At 38.3% G+C, this 12,020-nt stretch overlaps 1 protein-coding gene, 1 non-coding gene and 1 pseudogene across 11 annotated transcripts in view; 2 read left to right on the forward strand and 1 right to left on the reverse strand.

Annotated features, from left to right (window-relative positions):
• BRAF (B-Raf proto-oncogene, serine/threonine kinase) overlaps nucleotides 1-12,020 on the forward strand; it is a 206,762-nt gene that overhangs the window by 36,415 nt on the left and 158,327 nt on the right. The window lies entirely within an intron of this gene.
• LOC128928367 (aldo-keto reductase family 1 member A1 pseudogene) overlaps nucleotides 1-12,020 on the forward strand; it is a 56,087-nt pseudogene that overhangs the window by 36,020 nt on the left and 8,047 nt on the right.
• On the reverse strand, nucleotides 2,402-2,508 carry LOC118143912 (U6 spliceosomal RNA). The gene has a single exon (XR_004728397.1). It is a non-coding gene; the product is annotated as a U6 spliceosomal RNA (small nuclear RNA).

Raw genomic sequence — 12,020 nt, forward strand, 5'->3', positions numbered from 1 at the left:
TTTGAAAAAGTGAGATTTAAACTATCTGAAGAAGCCGTGCTTAGTTTAGAAAGGTGCTGGGCAAAGAGTATTCTAGGAAGAAGAAATAGCATGTGTGAAGGCTCTGCTCTGCAGCTGAAGTTGTGGTTGAGCTTATTGAGTATGGCTAGAGTGAGTAGTGCCCGATGAGGCAGGAGGTAAGCTAGGATGAGATTGTTTCAGATCTTGCACTCTAAACCAAGAAGTTTAGGTTTTATTCTGAGTGACTAGGGAGACATTAAAGGGTTTAAGCAAGGGGAGTGTTGTGAATCAGTTACGTGTTTTATAGATTCCACTCTGATTACAGAATGGATGAGAGCAGAATAGGAATTAGGTCAAAAGAAGTGGGGAAAGCAGTTAGGATGCCTTTGTAAGTAGTAGTAGGTCAGAGAGAAAGGATTGATAATTTTGACTAGAGTCATGACAGTAAACAAGGTGACACATGAAGTGATTATGTCATAAACTATTACCATTACCCTGTGAAGGAGGTATGAGCAGAATAAGATTTAGAATAAACTTATCCAAGCCCATCTAATAAATGGTAGTGTGAGGAACTGAAACAATGGGTGTTTCAGGACATTTGATCCTTGTCTCTAAAATAAGATCCAAACTCCGTTGAAGATTTTTCAGTCTCCTCTTACTAACTTTGTCTCCTCCTAAACGCCTACTCACCTATGCTATAAGCATACCAAACTATTGCAGTAAGTATCATGAACATATCCTCTACCTCGATGCCACTGATGATTGGCTGAAATACTCTTGCTCCCACATACACTTAACAAAATCCTACTCATTGTTTAGGATCCGGATCAAATACAAATGAAACCTTCGAAATTTGCCTCCAGATTGATATTGCCCATTTATCTTCTTTTAACCATAGTAGTTTATATTACTGTCATAGTATAGTATATTATTCAATAAATGTCTTGTAATTGATTATGTGCCAGGTACTATGTGTAGACAATATGGACATATCCACATATAAAAATAGACACAATTGCTGCATTTGTGGAATCTACATTGTAACACAGACTTTGAACAAAATCTGGGCACAAATATGTAACTAAATATTAGTAAGAGGTATGAAGGAATAGTAAAGGGTGCCTGCAGGTTTCTGAAATCCTAATATGGCCCTTGAGGTCAAAATTATTTTTATAATCCTACTAAGATATTATTTGCCTTTTCATTATGAGTATATAATATTGAGTATTATATACTCATATGAGTATATAATGGTGATAGGATGTATGATATTGCAGCAAATTGAATACAGAAGGCACAAGAATCCAGATGTCTTTTGTTAAGGCAGACATTAAAGAAATTGGCAAAAAAATATTTTTTTTAAGCCACTTTGGGGCTGCGTGCAGTGGCTTACACCTGTAATCCCAGCACTTTGGGAGTCCAAGGTGGGCAGATCACTTGAGGTCAGAGTTCAAGACCAGCCTGGCCAACATGCTGATATCCCATCTCTACCAAGAATCCAAATATTAGCTGGACATAGTGGCACACGCCTGTAATCAGGAGGCTGAGAGGCAGGAGAATTGCTTGAACCTGGGAGACAGATGTTGAAGTGAACTCCACCCTGCATGACAAGAGCAAGACTGTCTCTCAATCAGTCAGTCAATCAATCAGTCCCACTTTGCCTTCTCATTTTTTGTTGTTTTGGAAAATGTGGTTGGTTTTTATTTTTTTAATTTAAAATAGATCACTTTTGTTAGAGTTTTTTGTTATTTTAAAATGAGTTTTAAACATTTCTTGGTTATAATTTTTAATGTGGTAAATGCTGATAGTGATAAACTATGTAGATAAAAGCTTTCTAGGGTCCTCCATACTTTTTAAGTGTATGAAGGGGCCAAGTGTGGTGGCTAACACCTGTAATCCCAACACTCTGGGAGGCCAGTGCAGGAAGAGCCAACATAGCAAGACCCTGTCTCTACAAAAAAATTTAAAAATTAGCCAGGCGTGATGGTGTGTGCTTGTTGGCTTAGTTACTTGGGAGGCTGAGGTGAGAGAATCACTTGAGCCCAGGAGTTTGACATTGTGTGAGCTGTGGTTGTGCACCAGAGTGAGACCCTATCTCAAAAAAAAAAGGTATGTCTGGTGTGTGTGCACCTGCAAGCGCATGTGCGCAAGCACAGAGAGAGAAAGAGAGAGAGAGAGAGAGAGAGCCTGAAACCAAAATGTTTGACAACCCTGTAATGGGGATCTGATTTAAACTGGGGGCTTCTGGAAAAGTAAAAGATAATCTTATGCCTCTGTTATTTCTTATGTTCTTCTAAAAATTAGGAGTATGGTTTTCTCTGTATTTCCAAAACCTACAATTCTTTTTATAAAATGGGTGTGTTGGTCGAATCTAAATTTATTTAAATTTTTTTAATTTTCAAAAAATATGGAATGCTTCATGAATTTGCATGTCATCCTTATGCAGAGGCCATGCTAATCTTCTCTGTATTATTCTGATTTTAGTATATGTGCTGCTGAAACAAGCACCAAATTTTGTTATCAAAGTCTACTGTAGATGGCCATTTTTTCTTGGATTTGTGGTTTCATTGAAACCTTTGTTGGAAATACCACCTTACTTCTGATTACTGTAGGAAATAGATCTAGATTCAATAAATGATTGAATCAAAGGAATTTAATTCAAATTCCTCTTGGTATGAAGCTGGGAAGATTACTTAACCTGCTAAACCTTACCATTATTCATCTGTAACGTGGAATACATATTATTTTACTGTGGTGTAATGATTTAATGAATGAATGTTTGTGACCTGATTAATAACAGAGACTCCATAAAATGATAGTTCTTTTATATACATAGCACATACATATTGGGGTTAGTTTCAGTTAGTGAGCAGAGAGGTCTGTGGATGAATCAGGATATAAAAATCATCATTTAAGGACATATTTACCATTCAAACAGTTTATCAGAAGGGAGAAAGCCAGAATGATCTATTGTGTGATTATTCATCTTTAGAAAAAGGAACAGAAAATATGGGCTTAGATAAATATTTTAAAGAAGTAGCTCTATGTTGCAATGTAGATGTTTTAAGGATGGGGTAGAGTTTTATATGTCTGGTAGAGGAACAATGCCTCACATTTTACTAAATGTTTGAATAATATTAACTAGAGATTCTTTAAAACACATTTTTAGAAGCCTTGAAAAAGATGTATACTACAGATTAAAGGCCAAGCCCAAGAAAGCTTACATGGCTAACTGGAAAAATAAATAAAGGTACCGTAGAAGAAAAAGAAAATTGCCCTATGGGGAGAACATGTGGTGTCATATGGTATGACTAAATAGGATCCAGTAAGATAAGACATGGTAGAGCATCTTCAGAATGATTCCATGTTCCAAGGTTAAAATATTAACTATATTAAAGATAGTAAGCCAGTGAAAGAATCCTTAAGATCCTAGTGCAGAATGTTTGACAAGAGATAAGATCAGCTGACTGTTGTGGTATTCATAGCAGAAAGCCATAGGAAACTTATCCTTTTTGATATTCTTTCTTGAAGAAGATAAGGTCCTTTTTTTTTTTTTTTTCTTTTTGAGGTGAAGTTTCCCTCTTGTTGTCCAGGCTGGAGTGCAATGGTGCAATCTCAGCTCACTGCAATCTCTGCCTCCCGGGTTCAGGTGATTCTCCTGCCTCAGCCTTGAGACACCTGCCCTGGCCTCCCAAAGTGCTGGGATTACAGGCATGAGCCACTGTGCTTAGCCGAAGATAAGTCCTTTTTTAAGATAGATAGTTAAGGCTGGGTGCTGTGGCTCATACCTGTAATCCCAGCACTTTGGAGGCCAAGGCAGGTGGATAACCTAAAGTCAGGAGTTCAAGACCAGCCTGACCAATATGGTGAAACCCCATCTCTACTAAAACTATGAAAATTAGCTGGGCATGGTGGTGTGTGCCTGTAATCCCACCTACTCTGGAGGCTGAAACAGGAGAATTCCTTAAACCTGAGAAGCAGAGGTTGCAGTGAGCTGAGATCACACCACTGTACTCCAGCCTGGGCAACAAAACAAGACCCCATCTCAAAAAAAAAAAAAAGATAGATACTTTGAAAAAGAAGTAATAGTTATTTCTCATTGAGATGAACTCAAAGTTGGCTAGAGCAACACATAGGTTTGGACCTATAACTTGCTTACATTTATAATACTAAGTTGGTGCAAAAGTAGTTGTATTTGCTACCCAATAGAAATGATTGTAGACATTTTTTTCTTTGTACAACTGTAAAGCATTGCAGAAATTATATGTAGAATTATAAGCATACTTTTATTGTGTATAATTTTATTGTACTTCAAAGATAATGTTTTCTTTTTTTTTTTTTTTTTTAACAAATTGAAGGTCAGTGGCAACCCTACATCAAGCAAGTCCGTTGGCACCATTTTTCCAACAGCATATGCTCACTTTGTGTCTCTGTGTCACATTTTAGTAAATCTTGCAATATTTCAAACTTTGTCTGTTTTGGTGTTCTATGATCTTCCATGTTACTATTGTAAAATTGTTTGGGGGTGCCACAAACCACACCCATATAAGGCAGTGATCTTCATCAGTAAATGTTGTGTGTGTTCTCACTGCTCCACTGACTGGCTGTTCCCCTGACTCTTCTCCGGCCTCCCTCTTCCCTGAGACACAGTAATTTTGAAAGTAAGCCAATTAATAACCCTACAGTGGCCTCTAAGTATTCAAGTGAAACCAAGAGTCACATGTCTCTCTCTTGAAATCAAAAGCTGGAAATGTTGAAGCTTAGTGAAGAAGGCACATTAAAAGCTATGTCTTTTGTGCCAAACAGCCAGGTTGTGAATGCAAAGGCAGAGTATTTGAAGGAAATTATAAGTGCTACTCCAGTGAATACATGAATGATAAGAAAGCAAAACAGGCTGGACATGGTGGCCCATGCCTGTAATCCCAGCACTTTAAGAGGCCAAGATGGGAGGATCACTTGAGGCTAGGACTCCAAGACCAACCTGGCCATCATAGTGAGACCTCATCTCTGTTAATTTAAAAAAAGTGAAGCCGGGCACGGTGGCTCATGCCTGTAATCTCAGCACTTTGGGAGGCTGAGGCAGGCAGATCACCTGAGATCGGGAGTTCAAGATCAGCCTGACCAACATGGAGAAACCCCGTCTCTACCAAAAATACAAAATTAGCTGGGTGTGGTGGTGCATGCCTGTGATCTCAGCTACTTGGGAGACTAAGGCAGGGGAATCACTTGAACCTGGGAGGCAGAGGTTGCGGTGAGCTGAGATTGCACCATTGCACTTCAGCCTGGGTGGTAACAAGAGTAAAACTGTGTCTCAAAAAAAAAAGGCAAGCAAATCAACCTAATTGCTGATTTGGAGATAGTTTTAGTGATCTGGATAGAAGATGAAACCAGCCACAACATTCCCTTAAGTCAATGACTGGCTTCAAAAGACAGGCTGACTCTTGTTAGAGGCTCATGCTGCTGATGACTTTAACTTGAAGCCAGTGCTCATTTATCATTCCAAAAATCCTAGGGTCCTTTGGAATTCTGCAAAATTTACTCTGTCTTTGCTCTGTAAATGGAACAATGATGCTTGGATGACAACACATTCTTTTATAGCATGGTTTGCTGAATATTTTAAGCCCACTGTTGAGACCCACTGTTGGAAGAAAAAAAGATTCCTTCCAACATATTACTACTCATTGACACCGTACCCAGTCACCCAAGAGCTCTGATGATGTACAAAGAAGATTAATGTTCTCTTTTTTGTTTTGAGACAGGGGTCTTACTCTGTTGCCCAGGGTGGTGTGCAGTGGTGTGATCATAGCTCTCTGCAGCCTTGAACCCCTGAGCTCAAGCAATCCTGCCTCAGCTTCTGGAGTAGCTGGGACTATAGGCACATACCACCATGCCCAGCTAATTTTTTTTTTTTTTTTTTTTTTAAGAGAGATGGGGTCTCACTATGCTTCCCAGGCTAGTCTCACAAACTCCTGGTCTCAGGTGATCCTCCTAGGTCAGTAAAGTTTTCTCAATAACTAATACAGCATTCATTCTGCAGCCCATGGATAAAGGAGTAATTTTGACTTTCAGTTCTTCTTAAGTATCTTTCATTAGGCTATAGATGCCATAGATATTTATTCCTCTGATAGATCTAAGCAACATTAATTGAAAATTTTCTGCAAGTAATTCACCTTTCTAGATGCCATTAAGAATATTTGTGATTCATGAGAAGTCAAAATGGCACCATTAACAGGAGTTTGGAAGAAGTTGATTCTAATGCTTATGAATGACTTTGAGGGGTTCAGAACTTCAATGGGGGAAGGAACTGCTGGTGTGGTAGAAATAACAAAATAACTAGAATTAGAAGTGGAACCTAGAGATGTGGCTGAATTGCTGTCATGACTCATGACATGAAGGAAACTACACGTGCTACTCCAGTGAATACACGAACGATAAGAAAGCAAAACAGGTCAATAGCAATGTCATGGTAAAACTTGAAACATGAGAAGTTGCTTCTTACAGATGAACAAAGAAAGTGGTTTTTTGAGATGGAGTCAACTCCTGCTGAAGATGCTATGAACACAGATAAAATGACAGCAAAAGATTTAGAATTTTATATACAATTCATTGATGAAGCACTGGCAGATTGGAGAGGACTGACTTCAGGTTTGAAAATAGTTCTACTGTGGTTCAAATGCTATCAGACCGTACTGCCTGGTACAGAGAAATATTTTGTGAAAAGAAGTCAATCAGTACAGCAAACTTCATGGTTGTCTTGTTTAAGAAATTGCTGGCCGGGCACAGTAGCTCTCCCCTGTAATCCCAGCACTTTGGGAGGCCGAGGTGGGCGGATCACCTGAGGTTAGGAGATGGAGACCAGCCTAGCCAACATGGTGAAACCCCTGCTTTACTAAAAATACAAAAATTAGCCAGACGTGGTGGTGGGTGCCTGGAATCCCAGCTACTAGGGAGACTGAGGCAGGAGAGTTGCTTGAACCTGGGAGGCGGAGGCTGCATTGAGCCAAGATTGTGCCACCGCACTCACAGCCTGGGCAACAGAGTGAGACTCCATCTCAAAAAAAAAAAAAAAAAAGAGAAATTGCCATAGCCACTCTAACTTTTAGCAAGTCCTGACTTGATCAGGCAGCAGCCATCAACACTGAGGCAAGACCCTCCACCAATACAAAGACAATAACTCATTGAAGGCCCAGGTAATTGTTAGTGGTTTTTGGCCAGGCCCAGTGGCTGTTGTCTGTAATCCCAGCACTTTGGGAGGCCGAGGTTGGGTGGGTCACCTGAGGTCAGGAGTTCGAGACCAGCCTGTCCAACATGGTGAAACCCCATCTCTACAAAAAAAAATACAAAAATTAGCCAAGTGTGGTGGCACTTGACCGTAATCACAGCTACTTGGGAGACTGAGGCAGGAGAATCACTTGAACTCAGGAGGCAGAGGCTGCAGTGAGCCAAGATCGTGCCACTGCACTCCAGCCTGGGTGACAAAGTGAGACTGTCTCAAAAAAAAAAAGTAATTGTTAGTGGTTTTTAACAACATTTTAAAATTAAGATATGTACTTTTTAAGACATATGCTACTGGACATTACTAGACTACATTATAGTCTACACTGGTTTTTTTTGTTGTTGTTAATTTTTAAATTGTGGCCAGGCACGGTGGCTCACGCCTGTAATCCCAGCTCTTTGGGAGACCAAGGGGGGTGGATCACTTGAGGTCAGGAGTTTGAGACTAGCCTGACCAACATGGTAAAACTCCATCTGTACTAAAAATACAAAAAAATTATCTAGATGTGGTGGTACATGCCTATAATTCCAGCTACTCAGGAGGCTGAGGCAGGAGAATTGCTGTAACCCAGGAGGCAGAGGTTGCAGTGAGCCAAGATTATGCCACTGTGCTTCAGCCTGGGCAACAGAGCCAGCTTCCATCTCAAAGAAAAACAATTTGATACATAATGATTATACATATTTCTGGGGTACATCTGATATTTTCGTACAGGTATACAGTATATAATGATGAAATCAGGGTGATTGGGATACCCATCACTTTAAACATTTGTCTTTGTGTTGGAAATGATACAGTTCTTCTCGCTATTTTGAAATATACAATGTATTGTTAACTATAATTTCCCTACTATACTATCAAATACTAAAACTTATTCCTTCTATCCAGTTGTATGTTTGTCCCCGTTAACCAACTTCACTTTATCCCCTTCTCCCTCCATTTCTTCCCAGACTCTGGTAACTACTACTCTACTGTTTACTTCCGTGATAACCTTTATGTATTCTGGATTCTAGATCTAATACAATTCCTGACTTGCAGCTATTTTCTTGCATTCTGTAATTTGTTGTTTTTTTTTTACTTTCTTGGGAATGTTCATTGCACAAAAGGTTTTAATTTTGTTAAAGTGTGATTTGTCAGGTTTTTTTTGTTGCTCATACTTTTAGTGTCATAGACCTAAGAATCCATTGTTAAATCCAAGGTCATTAAGATTTACCCTTTGTCAGATGGGTAGATTGCAAAAATTTTTTCTGATTCTTTTGGTTACGGGTTCACTCTAATGATTGGTTGCAGTGTGGAAACTCTTAACTTTAATTAGATCCCATTTGTCTGTTTTGGCTTTTGTTGCCAATGCTTTTGGTGTTTTAGTCATGAAGTGCTTGCCTATACCTATGTCCTGAATGGTATTGCCTAGGTTTTCTTCTAAGGTTTTTATGGTGTTAGGTCTTATTTTTAAACCTTTAATCCATCTGAAGTTGATTTTAGTGTAAGGTGTAAGGAGGGGGTCCAGTTTCAGCTTTCTGCACATGGCTAGCCAGTTTTCCCAACACCATTTATTAAACAGGGAATCCTTTCCCCATTGCTTGTTTTTGTCAGGTTTGTTGAAGATCAGATAGTCATAGATGTGTGGCATTATTTCTGAGGCCTCTGCTCTGTTCCATTGGTCTATATCTCTGTTTTGGTAACAGTACCATGCTATTTTGATTACTGTAGCCTTGTAGTGTATAGTTTGAAGTCAGGTAGTATGATGCCTCCAGCTTTGTTCTTTTTGCTTAGGATTGTCTTGGTTGTGCAGGCTCTCTTTTGGTTCCCTATGAAGTTTAAAGTGCTTTTTTCCAGTTCTGTGAAGAAGGTCAGTGGTAGCTTGATGGGGATAGCATTGAATCTATAAATTACTTGGGGCCGTATGACCATTTTCACAGTACTGATGCTTCCTAACCATGAGCATGGAATGTTTTTCCATCTGTTTGTGTCCTCTCATTTCCTTGAGCAGTGGTTTGTAGTTCTCCTTGAAGAGGTCCTTCACATCCATTGTTACTGTATTCCTGGGTATTTTATTCTCTTTGTAGCAATTGTGAAAGGGAGTTCACTCATGATTTGGCTCTCTTTGAGTCTGTTATTGGTGTATAGGAATGCTTGTGATTTCTGCACATTGATTTTGTATCCTGAGACTTTGTTGAAGTTGCTTATCATCTTAAGGAGATTTTGGGCTGAGACAATGAGGTCTTCTAAATATACAGTCATGTCATCTGCAAATAGAGACAATTTGACTTCCTCTTTTCCTAACTGAATACCCTTTATTTCTTTTTCTTGCCTGATTACACTGGCTAGAACTTCCAATACTATCCAGAATCTACCAAGAATTAAAGCAGATTTTCAAGAAAAAAAAGAAACAAACCCATTCAAAAGTGGGCAAAGGATATGAACAGACACTTTGCAAAAGAACACATTTATGAGGCCAACAAACATATAAAATAAATGCTCATCACCACTGGTCATTAGAGAAATGCAAATCAAAACAGATTGAGATGCCATCTCATGCCAGTTAGAATGGCCATCATTTAAAAATCTGGAGACAACAGATGCTAGAGAGGATGTGGAGAAATAGGAACACTTTTACACTGTTGGTGGGAGTATAAATTAGTTCAACCATTGTGGAAGACAGTGTGGCGATTCCTCAAGGATCTAGAAATAGAAATTCCATTTGACCCAGCAATCCCATTACTGGGTATACACCCAAAGGATTACAAATCATTCTGTTAGACACATGCTCACCTGTGTTCATTGTGGCACTGTTTACGATAGCAAAGACCTGGAACCAACCCATATGTCCATCAGTGATAGACTGGACAAAGAAAATGTGGCATGTACACACCGTGGAATACTATGCAGCCATAAAAAAGGATGAGTTCATGTCCTTTGTAGGGACATGTATGAATCTGGAAACCATCATTCTCAACAAACTGACGCAAGAACAGAAAGCCAAACACCACGTGTTCTCATTCATAGGTGGGTGTTGAACGATAAGGGCACAGGGAGGGGAACATCACAAGCGGGGGTCTGTTGTGGGGTGGGAGGCTAGGGGAGGAACAGTGGGTTTGGGGAGGGATAACATTGGGAGAAATGCCTGATACAGGTGACGGGAGGATGGAGACAGCAAACCACCATGGCATGTGTGTACCTATGCAACAGTCCTGCAAGATCTGCACATGTACCGCAGAACTTAAAGTACAATTAAAAGAAAGAAAGATTGACCCTTATATTTTCTTCTAAGAGTTTTATTATTTTAGCCCCTATGTCATTTATTCATTTTGAGGGTTTTTAAAATATGATGTAAGGTAGGAGTAGACATTTATAGTTATAAATTGTCCTCTGACCATTGCTTTTGCTGTATTTTATAAGTTTTGGTATGTGTGTTTTTTTGTTTTCATTTGTCTAAAAGTATTTTCTCATTTCTCTTGTGATTTCTTTTTTGACCTTGTATCTATATTCATGAGAGATACTAGTTTATAATTTTCCTTTTTTGTACAATCTTTCCTATTAAAGTAAAGGTGATGTTGGCATCATAAAATGAGTCGTAAATTATTTACTCCTCTTCTGTTTCATGGAAGGCATTTTGTAGAAGTGGTCTTAATCTTCTTTAAATATTTGATAGAATTTGCCACAAGAGATTTATTTTTAGAAAGGTTTTTAACTATGAGTTTAATTTCCATAATAGTTATAAGTTCATTCAGATTATTTGTTATATCTTGTGACAGCTTTGTTTTTCTTTGGTATTTTAGGAATTGGTTCATTTTTCTAACATTTTGAATTTATGTAGAGTTTTTCTTAGTATTCTTATTAACCTTTAAATGTCTGTGTGTAGGGCAGTCTGTAGTTTTGTTTTGTTTTTAATTATTAGTATTGGTAGTTTCTGTCTTCCCTTTTTGTCAGTCTTGCTAGAGATTTATAAATTTTATTGGTCTTTTCAACCAGCCAGCTTTTGTTTTCATCATTCTTTTTCTGTTTTCAATCTCATGAATTTCTGCTTTTTATTATTTTTGTGTTGCTTTCTTTAGGTTTATTTGTTCTTCAAGTTTCTTAAGATAGATTTGAGACTGTTTTCCTTGCTGATATAATAGTATCAATTTAAGAGCTGGGCTTGGTGGCACATGCCTGTAATTCCAGCTATTTGGGAGACTGAGGTGGTAGTATCACTTGAGCCTAGGAATTTGAAACAAGACTGCACAACATGCGAGGTGGTAGCATCACTTGAGCCTAGAAGTTTGAAACAAGACTGTGCAACATGCAAGACCGCATGTCTTAAAAAAAAAACTGAAAAATAAAATAATTGTATAAGTTTAATAATATTAATTAACTGTAGCACTACTGTAGTTGCATCCCACAGATTTAGTATGTTCTATGTTCATTCAGTTGAATATAGAACTAGCCTTGTTCAGATTAACCTTATTGTCATGTATATTATGTGTTTTAAAATTGATGGATTTCATATGCTAATATTTTGCCAATGATTATGAGGAATATTAGTATGTAGTTTGGGACTTCCACTTGACCCAAAGATTATTTAGAAATGTGTTGTTTAATTTCAAAGTGTTTGGAGATTTTCCTTTTAACTTTCTATTTCTATTTTAATTCTACTATGGTCAGAGATACTGTGTGTGTGTGTGTGTGTGTGTGTGTGTGTGTGTGTTTAAACTTGTGAAGGTTTGTCTTATGACTCAGAATATGGTCTGTTTTGGTGAGTGTTTCA

This window comes from Callithrix jacchus, chromosome 11, assembly GCF_049354715.1.
Source record: "Callithrix jacchus isolate 240 chromosome 11, calJac240_pri, whole genome shotgun sequence".
In the NCBI taxonomy this organism is placed as follows: Eukaryota; Metazoa; Chordata; class Mammalia; order Primates; family Cebidae; genus Callithrix; species Callithrix jacchus.